At 48.0% G+C, this 13,830-nt stretch overlaps 1 protein-coding gene across 1 annotated transcript in view; it reads left to right on the forward strand.

Moving 5' to 3' along the window:
- LOC126424790 (RAC serine/threonine-protein kinase) overlaps window positions 1-13,830 on the forward strand; it is a 770,672-nt gene that overhangs the window by 462,389 nt on the left and 294,453 nt on the right. The window lies entirely within an intron of this gene.

Here is a 13,830-nt window from a genome sequence, read left to right on the forward strand (position 1 = left end):
GTGCGCTGAATATTACGCTTGGACCGATCACTGTTTTTATTTTGCTTTTTATTCACAGTTTAGTACACTTTCATCCGGTTTTTACCATTGATCTGTGTTCAGGTTTTGGCGGGCTTTGCCTTGAGCCATCTGTGGGGGGGGGGGGGGGTCCGATGAGGAGTTTTCCTTGTGAGAAGCCTCGGTTCCTTTGCCAAAGCGGCCACAATATGCTGCCCAGCGGAGGGAACAGGGATTGGTCGTGTCTCGCTGCCCCTCTTGGAACATTAATTCAGTCTGCGGCTTCGCAGACCCGCGAGGTTAGAGTGCGGAGTGGCAAAAGGGGGCAGTCACCCGCCGATATTTATTGCCGACGTTTTAACTGCCACGCTCTCTGCGAAGCGGCGAGAGCTTTTGTAGTGTGTGTGTGTGTGTGTGTGTGTGTGTGTGTGTGTGTGTGAGAGAGAGAGAGAGAGAGAGAGCCCTGCCCGCCGCTGTAAAGAAAACAAGAAGAGTATAAGGGCGCCGGCAAAGCCACGCAGAGCTGCGTGCGGAATTCTATCAGCGACCCGGACGCAGGGGAGGTAAACAAGAACGCAGCCGGGCCTGTCTCGGTGGCTGGCGGTCGTGCTCCGACGTGCGAATGCGGCCGCGGGTCTGGCGAGAAGCCGTATGGGGGGAAAAGTAGGCGCAGCTGCAGCGACCATATTTGTGACGTGGTGTTTACGTCACGTAGCGTTACGAACCCCCGGCCGCGACCGCCGTGATGCACTGCGCGTCTACACACGATGGGAAAGCCGTGACAGGAAGGGAACCCCTTTCCACCGAAAGTGGTTTGCTTGCTCGCAGCAACTACACAGCTTTGTAGGACGGGCAAAGAGCGTTAGGCAACAGCTACGGAAAAAACGGATGGCAAACACAGTTTAGCATCAGTGTATGATGATTTAGTAATTCGAAGTTTTTGCAATACTTAACTGGAGTATCAAAGTTTGTAACCGCTCAATGTCATTCAATACGATCACGACGACACCCCTCATGGACACCCCTCGATCGCATGGTGTCACTCGCCTTCATACATGGCAGTGGACGTTTGAAAATTCGTGACGCTAGCTCAATGGTCTTCAATTGATTTAAATGTATTTCCCGGCTGACTCTTGATTCTGTTGTGGATTGGCCAAAGCGCCAACCCACAATGAGAGGAAGCCGAAAGGCACGCGTTTAAGCTCACGCAGGATGGCGTGAGGTCTGGAACAGGACAAGTAATGAAGACTAGCAAATAAAGTACGTAGCTTCTGGAATACTTAACTTTAATCCATAATTGGTGAGCATCGGTCTGACGGTACATGCATCACAAGATAAATAGCAAATGATAATGGCGCCTTGCTAGGTCGTAACAAATGACGTAGCTGAAGGCTATGCTAACCATGGTCTCGGCAATTGAGAGCGTAATTTGTCAGTGAACCATCACCAGCAAAGTCGGCTGTACAACTGGGGCGAGTGCTAGGAAGTCTCTCTAGACCTGTCGTGTGGCGGCGCTCGGTCTGCAGTCACTGATAGTGGCGACACGCGGGTCCGACGTATACTAACGGACCGCGGCCGATTTAAAGGCAAGTGTGGTGTCTGGCGGTGACACCACAGATTCAATTGCTGCCACGGGGGTGAGGAGAAAGAACGCATCCTGGTGATACCAGCCTTATGCGTATTGAGATGTTCGATTAATCTGAATGGTTTGCAATGTTCCAGCGATTCTATTCGAACTCTATGCTGATGTACCGACAAGGACCATTTTCGCAGATAAACATGCAAGTACGTTATGGATGTTCAGTTTCTCAGTATAGTTCGTCGCACTCACACATTATACGTCCGCTGTAAGAACAAATTTCATGCATTTACATTTTTGGTGTCCCACAATATTCGTTGACTAAATATTATGACGATACGTTGCGTACAACTTCCACAGGAATTGTTTGTCATGTAGTCAAGACTACGTAATGAAGCCAAAATCGTGGATAAAACTGAAATGTAGTTTGTTTATTAACACTTCTCTTTTCACTAATTAAATACGAAATACGAATCGGCATTGGAGGTGATGATCCTATCCTTCTTTTTTAGTGTTTTACGCCCCCGTTAATTAATATCTGGTACTTAATAAGCGAACTATTTTTTATGCTGGCGCGTTGTTTGTATCACTTACCCCGTAAACCGTCCAAGGATAAGATTCTATTAATGTTCCGCGCACACGCGTTTCACCATTTTATAAAATGCAGAATTACGTAAACTGTAGCTTTCCGTTACGCACAACTTTCGAGCGTTCCACAACCATAATAGTTTCCCAAGAGTATTTTTCCCAGCTAACACAAAGTTCGAATTATGTTGTCGGATTCATTTTCACTTCACCCCATAATAAACGTCTCTGATCACTTCGTCACACGTAATGTATTTTAAACGTGCTTGAAGAGTCTTTAAATAATCTCCTTAACGAATTTCGCAGTCGCGTACCACTTTTTCATCGACTAGCCCGATCGCGATAACTGAAGCTAGAGAGCTCAATGACGTGTTACATGTTCTTTTATATGTATTAAAAAACAAACGCGCCCCTATATCTTTCCGTCCCGCTTGGTCTTTGCTACTTTGCTTTTTATTACTTTTCATTATATTGCTTCTTAGTAATACTGTGGAGTTATTAAAGTTTCGTATTACTTTCCTCTTTTTAATTCTTCCAAAATAAAGTCTATTTATCCCCGATTTTAATTAACATGATGCTAGTTGACACTCCTGCCCGCAAAGTACCGTTATAAGTTGTTCAAGCGGACACGCTGTTAAAACCTTTAGGCCACTTGAGCAGGTTGATCAGGAAACAGGGTTTCTCTGCTGAATGCTGCTGAACCTTCTCTCGTGGTATTATATTTATTAACACAACTTTTACTACCGCAAAGATTTCGTTCCTTGTTACGTACGAGACACACTAGTAAAACTTCGGCTCAATAAAAACATACATTTAAGGAAACAATGGACGAAATCACAATAATATTAACAATAATGTAAAAGACAATAAAATAATCAAAGAACACTACAAGCCTACAGCTACCTTTCCGTCTTTCCTGAACAAAAACAATTTCGTTTAACTACTTGTATATCAAACCCCATAAGACATCTTAACATTGAACAACTTTCCTGAGATCTCTGTCCTTAATATTAAATTACTGCCAGAATTTCAAGCCGTTGACCCAAAATTTTTATCACCATCAAACTTCCACAGACCATCTTGTGACACAAGCATCAGTCATCTTTTAAGTGATACCTTACGTTAGAGTTCAGTAAACACAAAAATAACAATCTAAGAATTATACAGGGTGAGTCACTAACTATTGCCACCTGGAATAACACCGAAAGCATGATATTACCTGAAAAGTTTGTGGACAAATGTTACATGGGACAACGGGGGCAATAATATGACGTTAGTTTTTTCTTGCAGATGGAGTCGCTTCAGAGATATGAAGGTCAACTTTTTTTTTTAATGAGATGCTGTAGTTTTGGTACTTATTTTCTGATAGCGGCTATCGAGACGAATCCAGTGATGTTTAACAGCAAGGTCTTTGAAGGTTATGTACTGAAGGTTTTCGAATGATGACCATTGGTATCAATGCAGTGCTGCCGTCTTCTTATCATGGATTGAGTGGTATTCCTTATCACTTCGGCACTTACCGAAGCACATGCTCTGACAATTCTCTCTCGTATATCGTGTAAATAGTAAATATTTTCCGAATAGGGCGTATCCATCTAACGTACCATTGACATGTGAACACCATTCGACGGTTTCGCAATACGACACTAATAGGAACGGTAAGACTAGTATTATCGAATCAAGCGAATGTGAATCACGTATTCCTTCGAAGAACAAGTCGACATGCTTCTCACTTACAGAGAACGCCAACGAAATTCAGTGAGAGCTAGAGACTTATCCTCAAGGTACCCACCCTGCCCGTTGTACATTTAAATATGTGTTTGATAAATTTAGAACAACTGGATCTTTAACGTATCGGAAACATATCCGGTAAAGGAAAGTTACTAACGAGAAAACGGAAATTGGTACTCTTGACACTGTGGTTCGAGACCCTTGTGTTAGTTGCGTTAAATTGCAAGGGAATATGGCATGAGCCAGAGTAGCGTTGTTCGTGTTCTGCATCGCTATAAATATCATCCTTACCCATATCAGTTCCCACCAAGAATTAACTGGCACGGATTGTATGCGTCGCAGTGATTTCTGCCGATGCGCTTAACTTCAGATTCAGAGGGATGAGACAAATTAATACACTCCTGGAAATGGAAAAAGAACACATTGACACCGGTGTGTCAGACCCACCATACTTGCTCCGGACACTGCAAGAGGGCTGTACAAGCAATGATCACACGCACGGCACAGCGGACACACCAGGAACCGCGGTGTTGGCCGACGAATGGCGCTAGCTGCGCAGCATTTGTGCACCGCCGCCGTCAGTGTCAGCCAGTTTGCCGTGGCATACGGAGCTCCATCGCAGTCTTTAACACTGGTAGCATGCCGCGACAGTGTGGACGTGAACCGTATGTGCAGTTGACGGACTTTGAGCGAGGGCGTATAGTGGGCATGCGGGAGGCCGGGTGGACGTACCGCCGAATTGCTCAACACGTGAGGCGTGAGGTCTCCACAGTACATCCATGTTGTCGCCAGTGGTCGGCGGAAGGTGCACGTGCCCGTCGACCTGGGACCGGACCGCAGCGACGCACGGATGCACGCCAAGACCGTAGGATCCTACGCAGTGCCGTAGGGGACCGCACCGCCTCTTCCCAGCAAATTAGGGACACTGTTGCTCCTGGGGTATCGGCGAGGACCATTCGCAACCGTCTCCATGAAGCTGGGCTACGGTCCCGCACACCGTTAGGCCGTCTTCCGCTCATGCCCCAACATCGTGCAGCCCGCCTCCAGTGGTGTCGCGACAGGCGTGAATGGAGGGACGAATGGAGACGTGTCTTCTTCAGCGATGAGAGTCGCTTCTGCCTTGGTGCCAATGATGGTCGTATGCGTGTTTGGCGCCGTGCAGGTGAGCGCAACATTCAGGACTGCATACGACCGAGGCGCACAGGGCCAACACCCGGCATCATGGTGTGGGGAGCGATCTCCTACACTGGCCGTACACCACTGGTGATCGTCGAGGGGACACTGAATAGTGCACGGTACATCCAAACCGTCATCGAACCCATCGTTCTACCATTCCTAGACCGGCAAGGGAACTTGCTGTTCCAACAGGACAATGCACGTCCGCATGTATCCCGTGCCACCCAACGTGCTGTAGAAGGTGTAAGTCAACTACCCTGGCCAGCAAGATCTCCGGATCTGTCCCCCATTGAGCATGTTTGGGACTGGATGAAGCGTCGTCTCACGCGGTCTGCACGTCCAGCACGAACGCTGGTCCAACTGAGGCGCCAGGTGGAAATGGCATGGCAAGCCGTTCCACAGGACTACATCCAGCGTCTCTACGATCGTCTCCATGGGAGAATAGCAGCCTGCATTGCTGCGAAAGGTGGATATACACTGTACTAGTGCCGACATTGTGCATGCTCTGTTGCCTGTGTCTATGTGCCTGTGGTTCTGTCAGTGTGATCATGTGATGTATCTGACCCCAGGAATGTGTCAATAAAGTTTCCCCTTCCTGGGACAATGAATTCACGGTGTTCTCATTTCAATTTCCAGGAGTGTTTATGAGTTTATGTACTCACGAGGCTACATTCACGAACCGTGCAAATGTTAATTTGGAGAATATGCATTACTGGGCAACTGAAGATTTAAATAATTTTGATCATGGTATTATAATCAGCGCACGAGCGCTGGGACACATCATCTCCGACGTAGCGATTAAGTGGCGATTTTCCCATACGACCATATCACGAGTGTACCGTGAATATCAGGAATCTGGTTAAACATCCAATTTCCGACATCGCTGCGACCGTAAAAGGATCCTGCATGAAAGGGACCAACGACGATGAAGAGAATCGTTAAGGTGACAGAAGTGCAAACCTTTCGCAAATTGCTGAACATTTCAATGTTGGGCAATCAGCAAGTGTCAGCGTGCGAACCATACAACGAAACATGATCGATATGGACTTTCGGAGCCAAAGTCCACTCGTGTACCCTTGATGACTGCACGACACGAAACTTTACGCCTCGCCTGGGTCTGTCACCACCGACCTTGGACTGTTAATGACTGTAAACATGGACCGTGGTCAGACAAGTCTCGTTTCAAATTGTATCGGCCGGATGGAAGGGTACGGGTATGGAGACAACCTCATCAAACCATGGACCCTGCACGTCAGTTGGGGATTGTTCAAGTTGGTGGAGGCTCTGTAATAGTGTGGGGCGTGAGCAGTTGTAATGATATGGGACCACGACTCTCACAGGTGACACGCCCGTAAGCACCCTGTCTGGTCACCTGCATCCATTCGTGTCCATTGTGCATTCCGACGGACTTGGCCAGTTCCAGCAGGACAACGCGACACCCCCCCCACACGTCCAGAATTGCTACAGAGTGGCTCCAGGAACACTCTCGTGAGTTTAAACACTAAACTCCCCAGACACGAACATTACTGAGCATGCCTGGGATACCTTTCTACGTGCTGCTCAAAAGAGATCTCCATCCCCTCGTACTCTCACGGATTTATGGACAGTCCTGCGGGATTCATAACGTCAATTCCCTCCAGCACTACTTCAGATATTAGTCGAGTCCATGCCACGTCGTATTACGGCACTCCCGCGTGTTCGCGGGGCCCCTATACGATATTAGGCAGGCGTACCAGTTTCTGTTCAGTGTATTTTTAAACATTAATGCACTCCTAGATATAGTGAACTATGTCTAACATCACTTGTGTAATGTCCGGTTTGGCTCTTCTCGGCGGCGACTGTACACGAGTTCTGCGCCTCTGTCTAACTTCAGGTTCTTACCAACAAACCAACTCTGTTAATTCGGACATGGGGCCACAATCACGTCGGAAACCGTTTCACACGAATTACTTTAGTGGAATTGACATTTCCTCCAGTGCACTGTCCTTTCATACCTTGTGTACGTGATACTTCCGCAATCTGTCAATGTACGAGGGCAGTTCAATAAGTAATGCAACACATTTTTTTTCTCGGCCAATTTTGGTTGAAAAAACCGGAAATTTCTTGTGGAATATTTTCAAACATTCCCGCTTCGTCTCGTGTAGTTTCATTGACTTCCGACAGGTGGCAGCGCTGTACGGAGCTGTTAAAATGGCGTCTGTAACGGATGTGCGTTGCAAACAACGGGCAGTGATCGAGTTTCTTTTGGCGGAAAACCAGGGCATCTCAGATATTCATAGGTGCTTGCAGAATGTCTACGGTGATCTGGCAGTGGACAAAATCACGGTGAGTCGTTGGGCAAAGCGTGTGTCATCATCGCCGCAAGGTCAAGCAAGACTGTCTGATCTCCCGCGTGCGGGCCGGCCGTGCACAGCTGTGACTCCTGCAATGGCGGAGCGTGCGAACACACTCGTTCGAGATGATCGACGGATCACCATCAAACAACTCAGTGCTCAACTTGACATCTCTGTTGGTAGTGCTGTCACAATTGTTCACCAGTTGGGATGTTCAAAGGTTTGTTCCCGCTGGGTTCCTCGTTGTCTAACCGAACACCATAATGAGCAAAGGAGAACCATCTGTGCGGAATTGCTTGCTCGTCATGTGGCTGAGGGTGACAATTTCTTGTCAAAGATTGTTACAGGCGATGAAACATGGGTTCATCACTTCGAACCTGAAATAAAACGGCAATCAATGGAGTGGCGCCACTCCGACTCCCCTACCAAGAAAAAGTTTAAAGCCATACCCTCAGCCGGTAAAGTCATGGTTACAGTCTTCTGGGGCGCTGAAGGGGTTCGATGTCCTTCCCCATGGTCAAACGATCAACTCTGAAGTGTATTGTGCTACTCTTCAGAAATTGAAGAAACGACTTCAGCGTGTTCGTAGGCACAAAAATCTGAACGAACTTCTCCTTCTTCATGACAACGCAAGACCTCACACAAGTCTTCGCATCGGAGAGGAGCTCACAAAACTTCAGTGGACCGTTCTTCCTCGTGCACCCTACAGCCCCGATCTCGCACCGTCGGATTTCCATATGTTTGGCCCAATGAAGGACGCAATCCGTGGGAGGCACTACGCGGATGATGAAGAAGTTATTGATGCAGTACGACGTTGGCTCCGACATCGACCAGTGGAATGGTACCGTGCAGGCATGCAGGCCCTCATTTCAAGGTGGCGTAAGGCCGTAGCATTGAATGGAGATTACGTTGAAAAGTAGTGTTGTGTAGCTAAAAGATTGGGGAATAACCTGGTGTATTTCAATGCTGAATAAAACAACCCCTGTTTCAGAAAAAAAATGTGTTGCATTACTTATTGAACTGCCCTCGTAGATATAGCTTTGTTACCTTATTGTAGGCAGGGGACGGGGTGGCCGAGCGGCTCTAGGCACTACAGTCTGCAACCGCGCGACCGCTACGGTCGCAGGTTCGAATCCTGTCTCGGGCATGGTTGTGTGTGATGTCCTTAGGTTAGTTAGGTTTAAGTAGTTCTAAGTTCTAGGGGACTGATGACCCATAGTGCTCAGAGGCTTATTGCAGATGAAGGTGTGGAGTAGGATTGGACCCACGGAACGCTGCGGAATCGCTACGGCGGTATTGATTTCTCGCCTGTGTGGAAGAGAACCCGTTCCGTCAGGTGACGGCGCTGCGGCGCGCCTCATAATTTTGCGAGCCCGCCGCGTTCCTGACCTCGCTCGCGAGAGGCAGCTGAAGGCGTCACGGCACAACACAACACAATAGCCGGAAGGCGCAGGCGGTGGGGAGCGACGACCGGACCAGCTCAGCCTGCTTCCCGGCGTCTCCATCCACTCCTACATGCGGCACGGCACAGTGCGAGCACGCCCCGTGTAAACATCCGGCCGCCAGCGTTCGTCTACAGGTAGGATTAAAAAAAAAAAACTAGCGCGAAAAATACGTCACGCACCTTCAGGTAGGCAACCGGCCGAGGTGTCGCAGTGGCTAGCTCAGTGGACTCGCATTCGGGAGGACGACAGTTCAAATCCACATCCGGCCATCCTGATTTGTTTCCCTAAATCGCATCAGGCAAATGCCGGGATAGTTCTTTTGAAACGGCACTGCCGATTTCCTTCCTATTCTTTGACACAATCCGAGCTTCTGCTCCGTCTCTAATGATCTAGACGTCCACGGGACGTTAAATCCCATTTTCCTTCGTTCTTTCTTTTAACATCCTACGTCGTCTACTCCGGGTCGGCTGATGCAAGTTGGATTCCCTAGCTTGTTGTTGTTGTGGTCTTCAGTCCAGAGACTGGTTTGATGCAGATCTCCATGCTACTCTATCCTGTGCAAGCTCCTTCACTCCCAGTACCTACTGCTGCCTACATCCTTCTGAATCTGCTTAGTGTATTCATCTCTCGGTCTCCCTCTACGATTTTTACCCTCCACGCTGCCCTCCAATATTAAATTGGTGATCCCTTGATGCCTCAAAACATGTCCTACCAACCGATCCCTTCTTCTAGTCAAGTTGTGCCACAAACTTCTCTTCTCCCCAATCCTATTCAATACCTCCTCATTAGTTACGTGATCTACGCACCTTATCTTCAGGATTCTTCTGTAGCACCACATTTCCAAAGCTTCTATTCTCTTCTTGTCCAAACTAGTTATCGTCCATGTTTCACTTCCATACATGGCTACACTCCATACAAATACTTTCAGAAACGACTTCCTGACACTTAAATCTATACTCGATGTTAACAAATTTCTCTTCTTCAGAAACACTTTCCTTGCCATTGCCAGTCTACATTTTATATCCTCTCTACTTCGACTCCTTTACTACTTTAAGTGTCTGATTTCCTAATCTAATACCCTCAGCATCACCCTATTTACTTTGACTACATTCCATTATCCTCGTTTTGCTTTTGTTGATGTTCGTCTTATATCCTCCTTTCAAGAGACTGTCCATTCCGTTCATCTGCTATTCCAGGTCCTTTGCCGTCTCTGACAGAATTACAGTGCCATCGGCGAAAGTTTGTTGGCTGTCACTGAGTACTTTAACTGCGAAATTCTGGATGAGTATAGTCTCGTTCATTTGCGCGCGGTGAGTTACTCTGCCTGGAGACGTAGGCACAGTTTCTAATTTTAATAGTTGACTTATTCTGTTAAACCTTTGTCATCAAATTATACCTCTCAGTGAGTAGATTTCTTCACTTAATAACTATATGAAGTAGGGAAAGTCAATTTTTGCTGCCCCTGGAAGTTATTAGATAAGCAACCTGCAACTAAGATGTGTACGGTGCACTGTTTTAGCCATTTAGTAATGTGAATGAAATAGAAAATAGAGTCACGTGCATTGTTCAGCATTGATTTGACCTGCCAGGTTAGCCGAGAGCGCTAATGCGCTGCTTCCTGGACTCAGGTAGGAGAGCCGGCCTCGGATCGAATCCGCCCGGCGGATTAACACCGTGGGGCGGCCAGCCTGGATGTGTGGTATTTAGGCGGTTTTCCACATCCCACTATGTGAATACCGGGTTGGTCCCCACATCCCGCCTCAGTTACACGACTTGCAGACATTTGACACACGTTCGCACTGTTTCATGGTTAACACTAGACGCAGACAGCTGGGGTACACCGATTCCATCCTGGGAGGGGGGGGGGGGGGGGTATGGACTGGTTACAGGAAGAGCATCCGGCCACCCCTTTCCATTAACCGTGCCAAATCCGACTGTAACACTTCCGACTCTGCAAAAACTGTGGGACAAAGGTACAAGGTAAAGAAGAAGTAGTTCAGCATCGATTTCTCATGAACACAGAAAAATATTTCTGACCCATCAGTTCAGTGTTAAGGCACATAGCACTGTGTTCTGTTGGGAACGCAGTGTAATTTTGTGTTATAGGTTTTTCGTATTTTGGTACCCATGACTACGGAGGTAGTTGGATGCTCCAGAGAGGGAAGTGTATTTCGCGTCACGGCCGAGAGAGAGAGAGAGCCGTCCACGGGGGATTCCCCGCCCTGTCGGTCGCGGTCGTGGGTGGGGCGGGGGGGGGGGGGGGGGCGCTACGGAGGTCAGCAACAGGTGTCCCGCTGCTGGCTGTTATTGGCTCGCGCGTTTACAACCTGGCCCGTTATACGCGGACGAGTTAGCTCAATGGTAGCGAGCTAATACTACACGTTTAAATGATACTTCGTCCACACGGGGACCGCTAATACTCAGTGTTAAGTTGTCCTCAGCGGGACGTATTTCATCGTTAAGCTCGCCACAAGTGATTTGCAAAGTGGTTGGCCCACTCGCTCGCAAACGAGATAGTCCCCATCGTGATTTGCGACCGCAGTGCTATCTAACGGCGGCAATTTTTGCTAGTGTGCGGCGAGGAAACCTCTCAGGTTCTTTCGCGAAATGGACGTACAAAAATGCGCATCCGCTCCATTATTGTCGACACGTAAGCCATGTACACTCATGCTCATAAATTAAGGACAATGCTGATACATGGCGAAACGACGCTCTGGTGGGCGGTTTGCGGTTTAAATCACCCCGGGGTATGACCATGCGGTGCATCTGACCTGCGGTCGTCGCACGGTGGCGCTGGCAGCAGTCCACATTGGTGCATGTCAGAGCACGGTGTAGCGAGTAAGTGTGCAGACGTTTTCAGAGGTGCTAATGGTGACTGTGCGTTGAAAATGGCTCAAAGAACACACATTGATGGCGTTATGAGGGGTAGAATACTAGGCTGCTCAAATACAGCAGGTCGTAGCACGGGCCCCCCGTTTGCCACTAAGTGTGATCTCAAGATTATGGCAACGATTCCAGCAGACAGGAAACGTGTCCAGGCGCTGCAGTATGGGACGTCCACAGTGTACAACACCACAAGAAGACCGATATCTCACCATCAGTGCCCGCAGACGGCCACGGAGTACTGCAGGTTGCCTTGCTCGGGACCTTACCGCAGCCACTGGAACAGTTGTCTCCAGACACACATTCTACAGACGACTGAACAGACATGGTTTATTCGCCCGGAGATCTGCAAGGTGCATTCCACTGACCCCTGGTCACTGGAGACCCCGTAAAGCCTGGTGTCAAAAACACAGTACATGGTCATTGGAACAGTGGTCCCAGCTTATGTTCACCGACGAGGCCAGCTATAGTCTGAACAGTGATTCTCGTCTCATTTTCATCTGGCGTGAACCAGGAACCAGATACCAATTTCTTAATGTCCTTGAAAAGAACCTATATGCAGGTCGTGGTTTCATGGTGTGGGGTGGGATTACTACTGGTGCACGTACACCCTTGCATGTAACAGGTCAGGTGTATAGGGACTTCGTTTTGCACCAGCATGTCCGCCAATTCAGGGGTGCAGTGGGTCCCAACTTCCTCCTGATTGATGATAACGCACGGCCCCACCGAGCTGCCATCGTGGTCGAGTATGTTGAAACAGAAGATACCAGGCGAATGGAGTTGCCTGCCTGTTCTCGGTCGACGTATCGCTGCACGTCTTCAAACCCATAGGACACTTCAGTAGCTCCGACAGGCACTGGTGCAGGAATAGGAGGCTGTACCCCAGCAGCTGCTCGACTACCTGATCCAGAGTATGTCGATCCGTTGACGGCCTGTGTACGTGTGCATGGTGATGATATCCTATATTGATGTCGGTGTACATTCGCAGGAAACAGTGGCGTTTTGTAGCACATGCGTTTCGGAATGGTTTTCTCGACTTATAACGTATACCGTGGACTTAGAGATCTGTGTCGTGTGTGTTCCCTATGTGCCTATGCTATTAGCGCGAATTTTGTGTAGTGCCACGTTTGTGGCACCACATTCTGCAATTATCCTTAATTTATGAGCATGAGTATATTTGTGCCTGTAGTATACATCCAACTTAATTGTGAGCACTCAGCCAGTCACTTAGACAGCAGTCGGCCGGAGTGGCCGAGCGGCTAAAGGCGCTACAGTCTGGAACCGCACGACCGCTATGGTCGCAGGTTCGAATCCTGCCTCCGGCATGGATGTGTGTGATGTCCTTAGGTTAGTTAGGTTTAAGTAGTTCTAAGTTCTAGGGGACTTATGACCACAGCAGTTGAGTCCCATAGTGCTCAGAGCCATTTGAACCATTTTTTTTTAACTTAGACAGCAGTCATTCAGTTCAGTGGTCGATCTTCTTTCGCAAATATATAAAATCGAACGAACTCACTGCTGAACGGCGTTTTCTTTTACTGTACATAATACTGACTAATCCAGAACATACAAATATTAGGTGCATTGATAAAGTCCCAGAATCTTTTAGGGAACACGAACATGAGTAAAAAAGATTCCCACCAGAAACGTTTCAGCCTACAGTTTCAAATCTCTGTCCACTACACAACAAACAGGGGTTCCATGTTTGCATGTTGTTGGTCTTGCATTTGCAGGAGATGAGCTTTAACCTCACCTTAGATGACATACACTAAGAAAAGTGTTCAGAAGTACTAAGTAAAGAAAAGAAAAGAAGTGTGGGAAACGATGAGTAGGCAGTACTACTTACAACTGCAACGCCATGTGCGTGTAACACGGCGAGGAAAACACACTGCCGGAAAACTACACTAACAGCGAGGGCAGGTAACTGGGGCGTTGACGACCACAAGGCAGAAAATACCGCTGGTGCACTTCACTGATAAGTAACAACCAATTTAATAGTTAAAGAACATACAGGAAGACGGCTGCAAAATTTCGCCGACTCCAACACACCATATGTTACTGCCAGCCTGAACGGCCCAGGAAGCAACGAACCAGCAGTGAACAA

Source organism: Schistocerca serialis, chromosome 10, assembly GCF_023864345.2.
Source record: "Schistocerca serialis cubense isolate TAMUIC-IGC-003099 chromosome 10, iqSchSeri2.2, whole genome shotgun sequence".
Lineage (NCBI taxonomy): Eukaryota > Metazoa > Arthropoda > Insecta > Orthoptera > Acrididae > Schistocerca > Schistocerca serialis.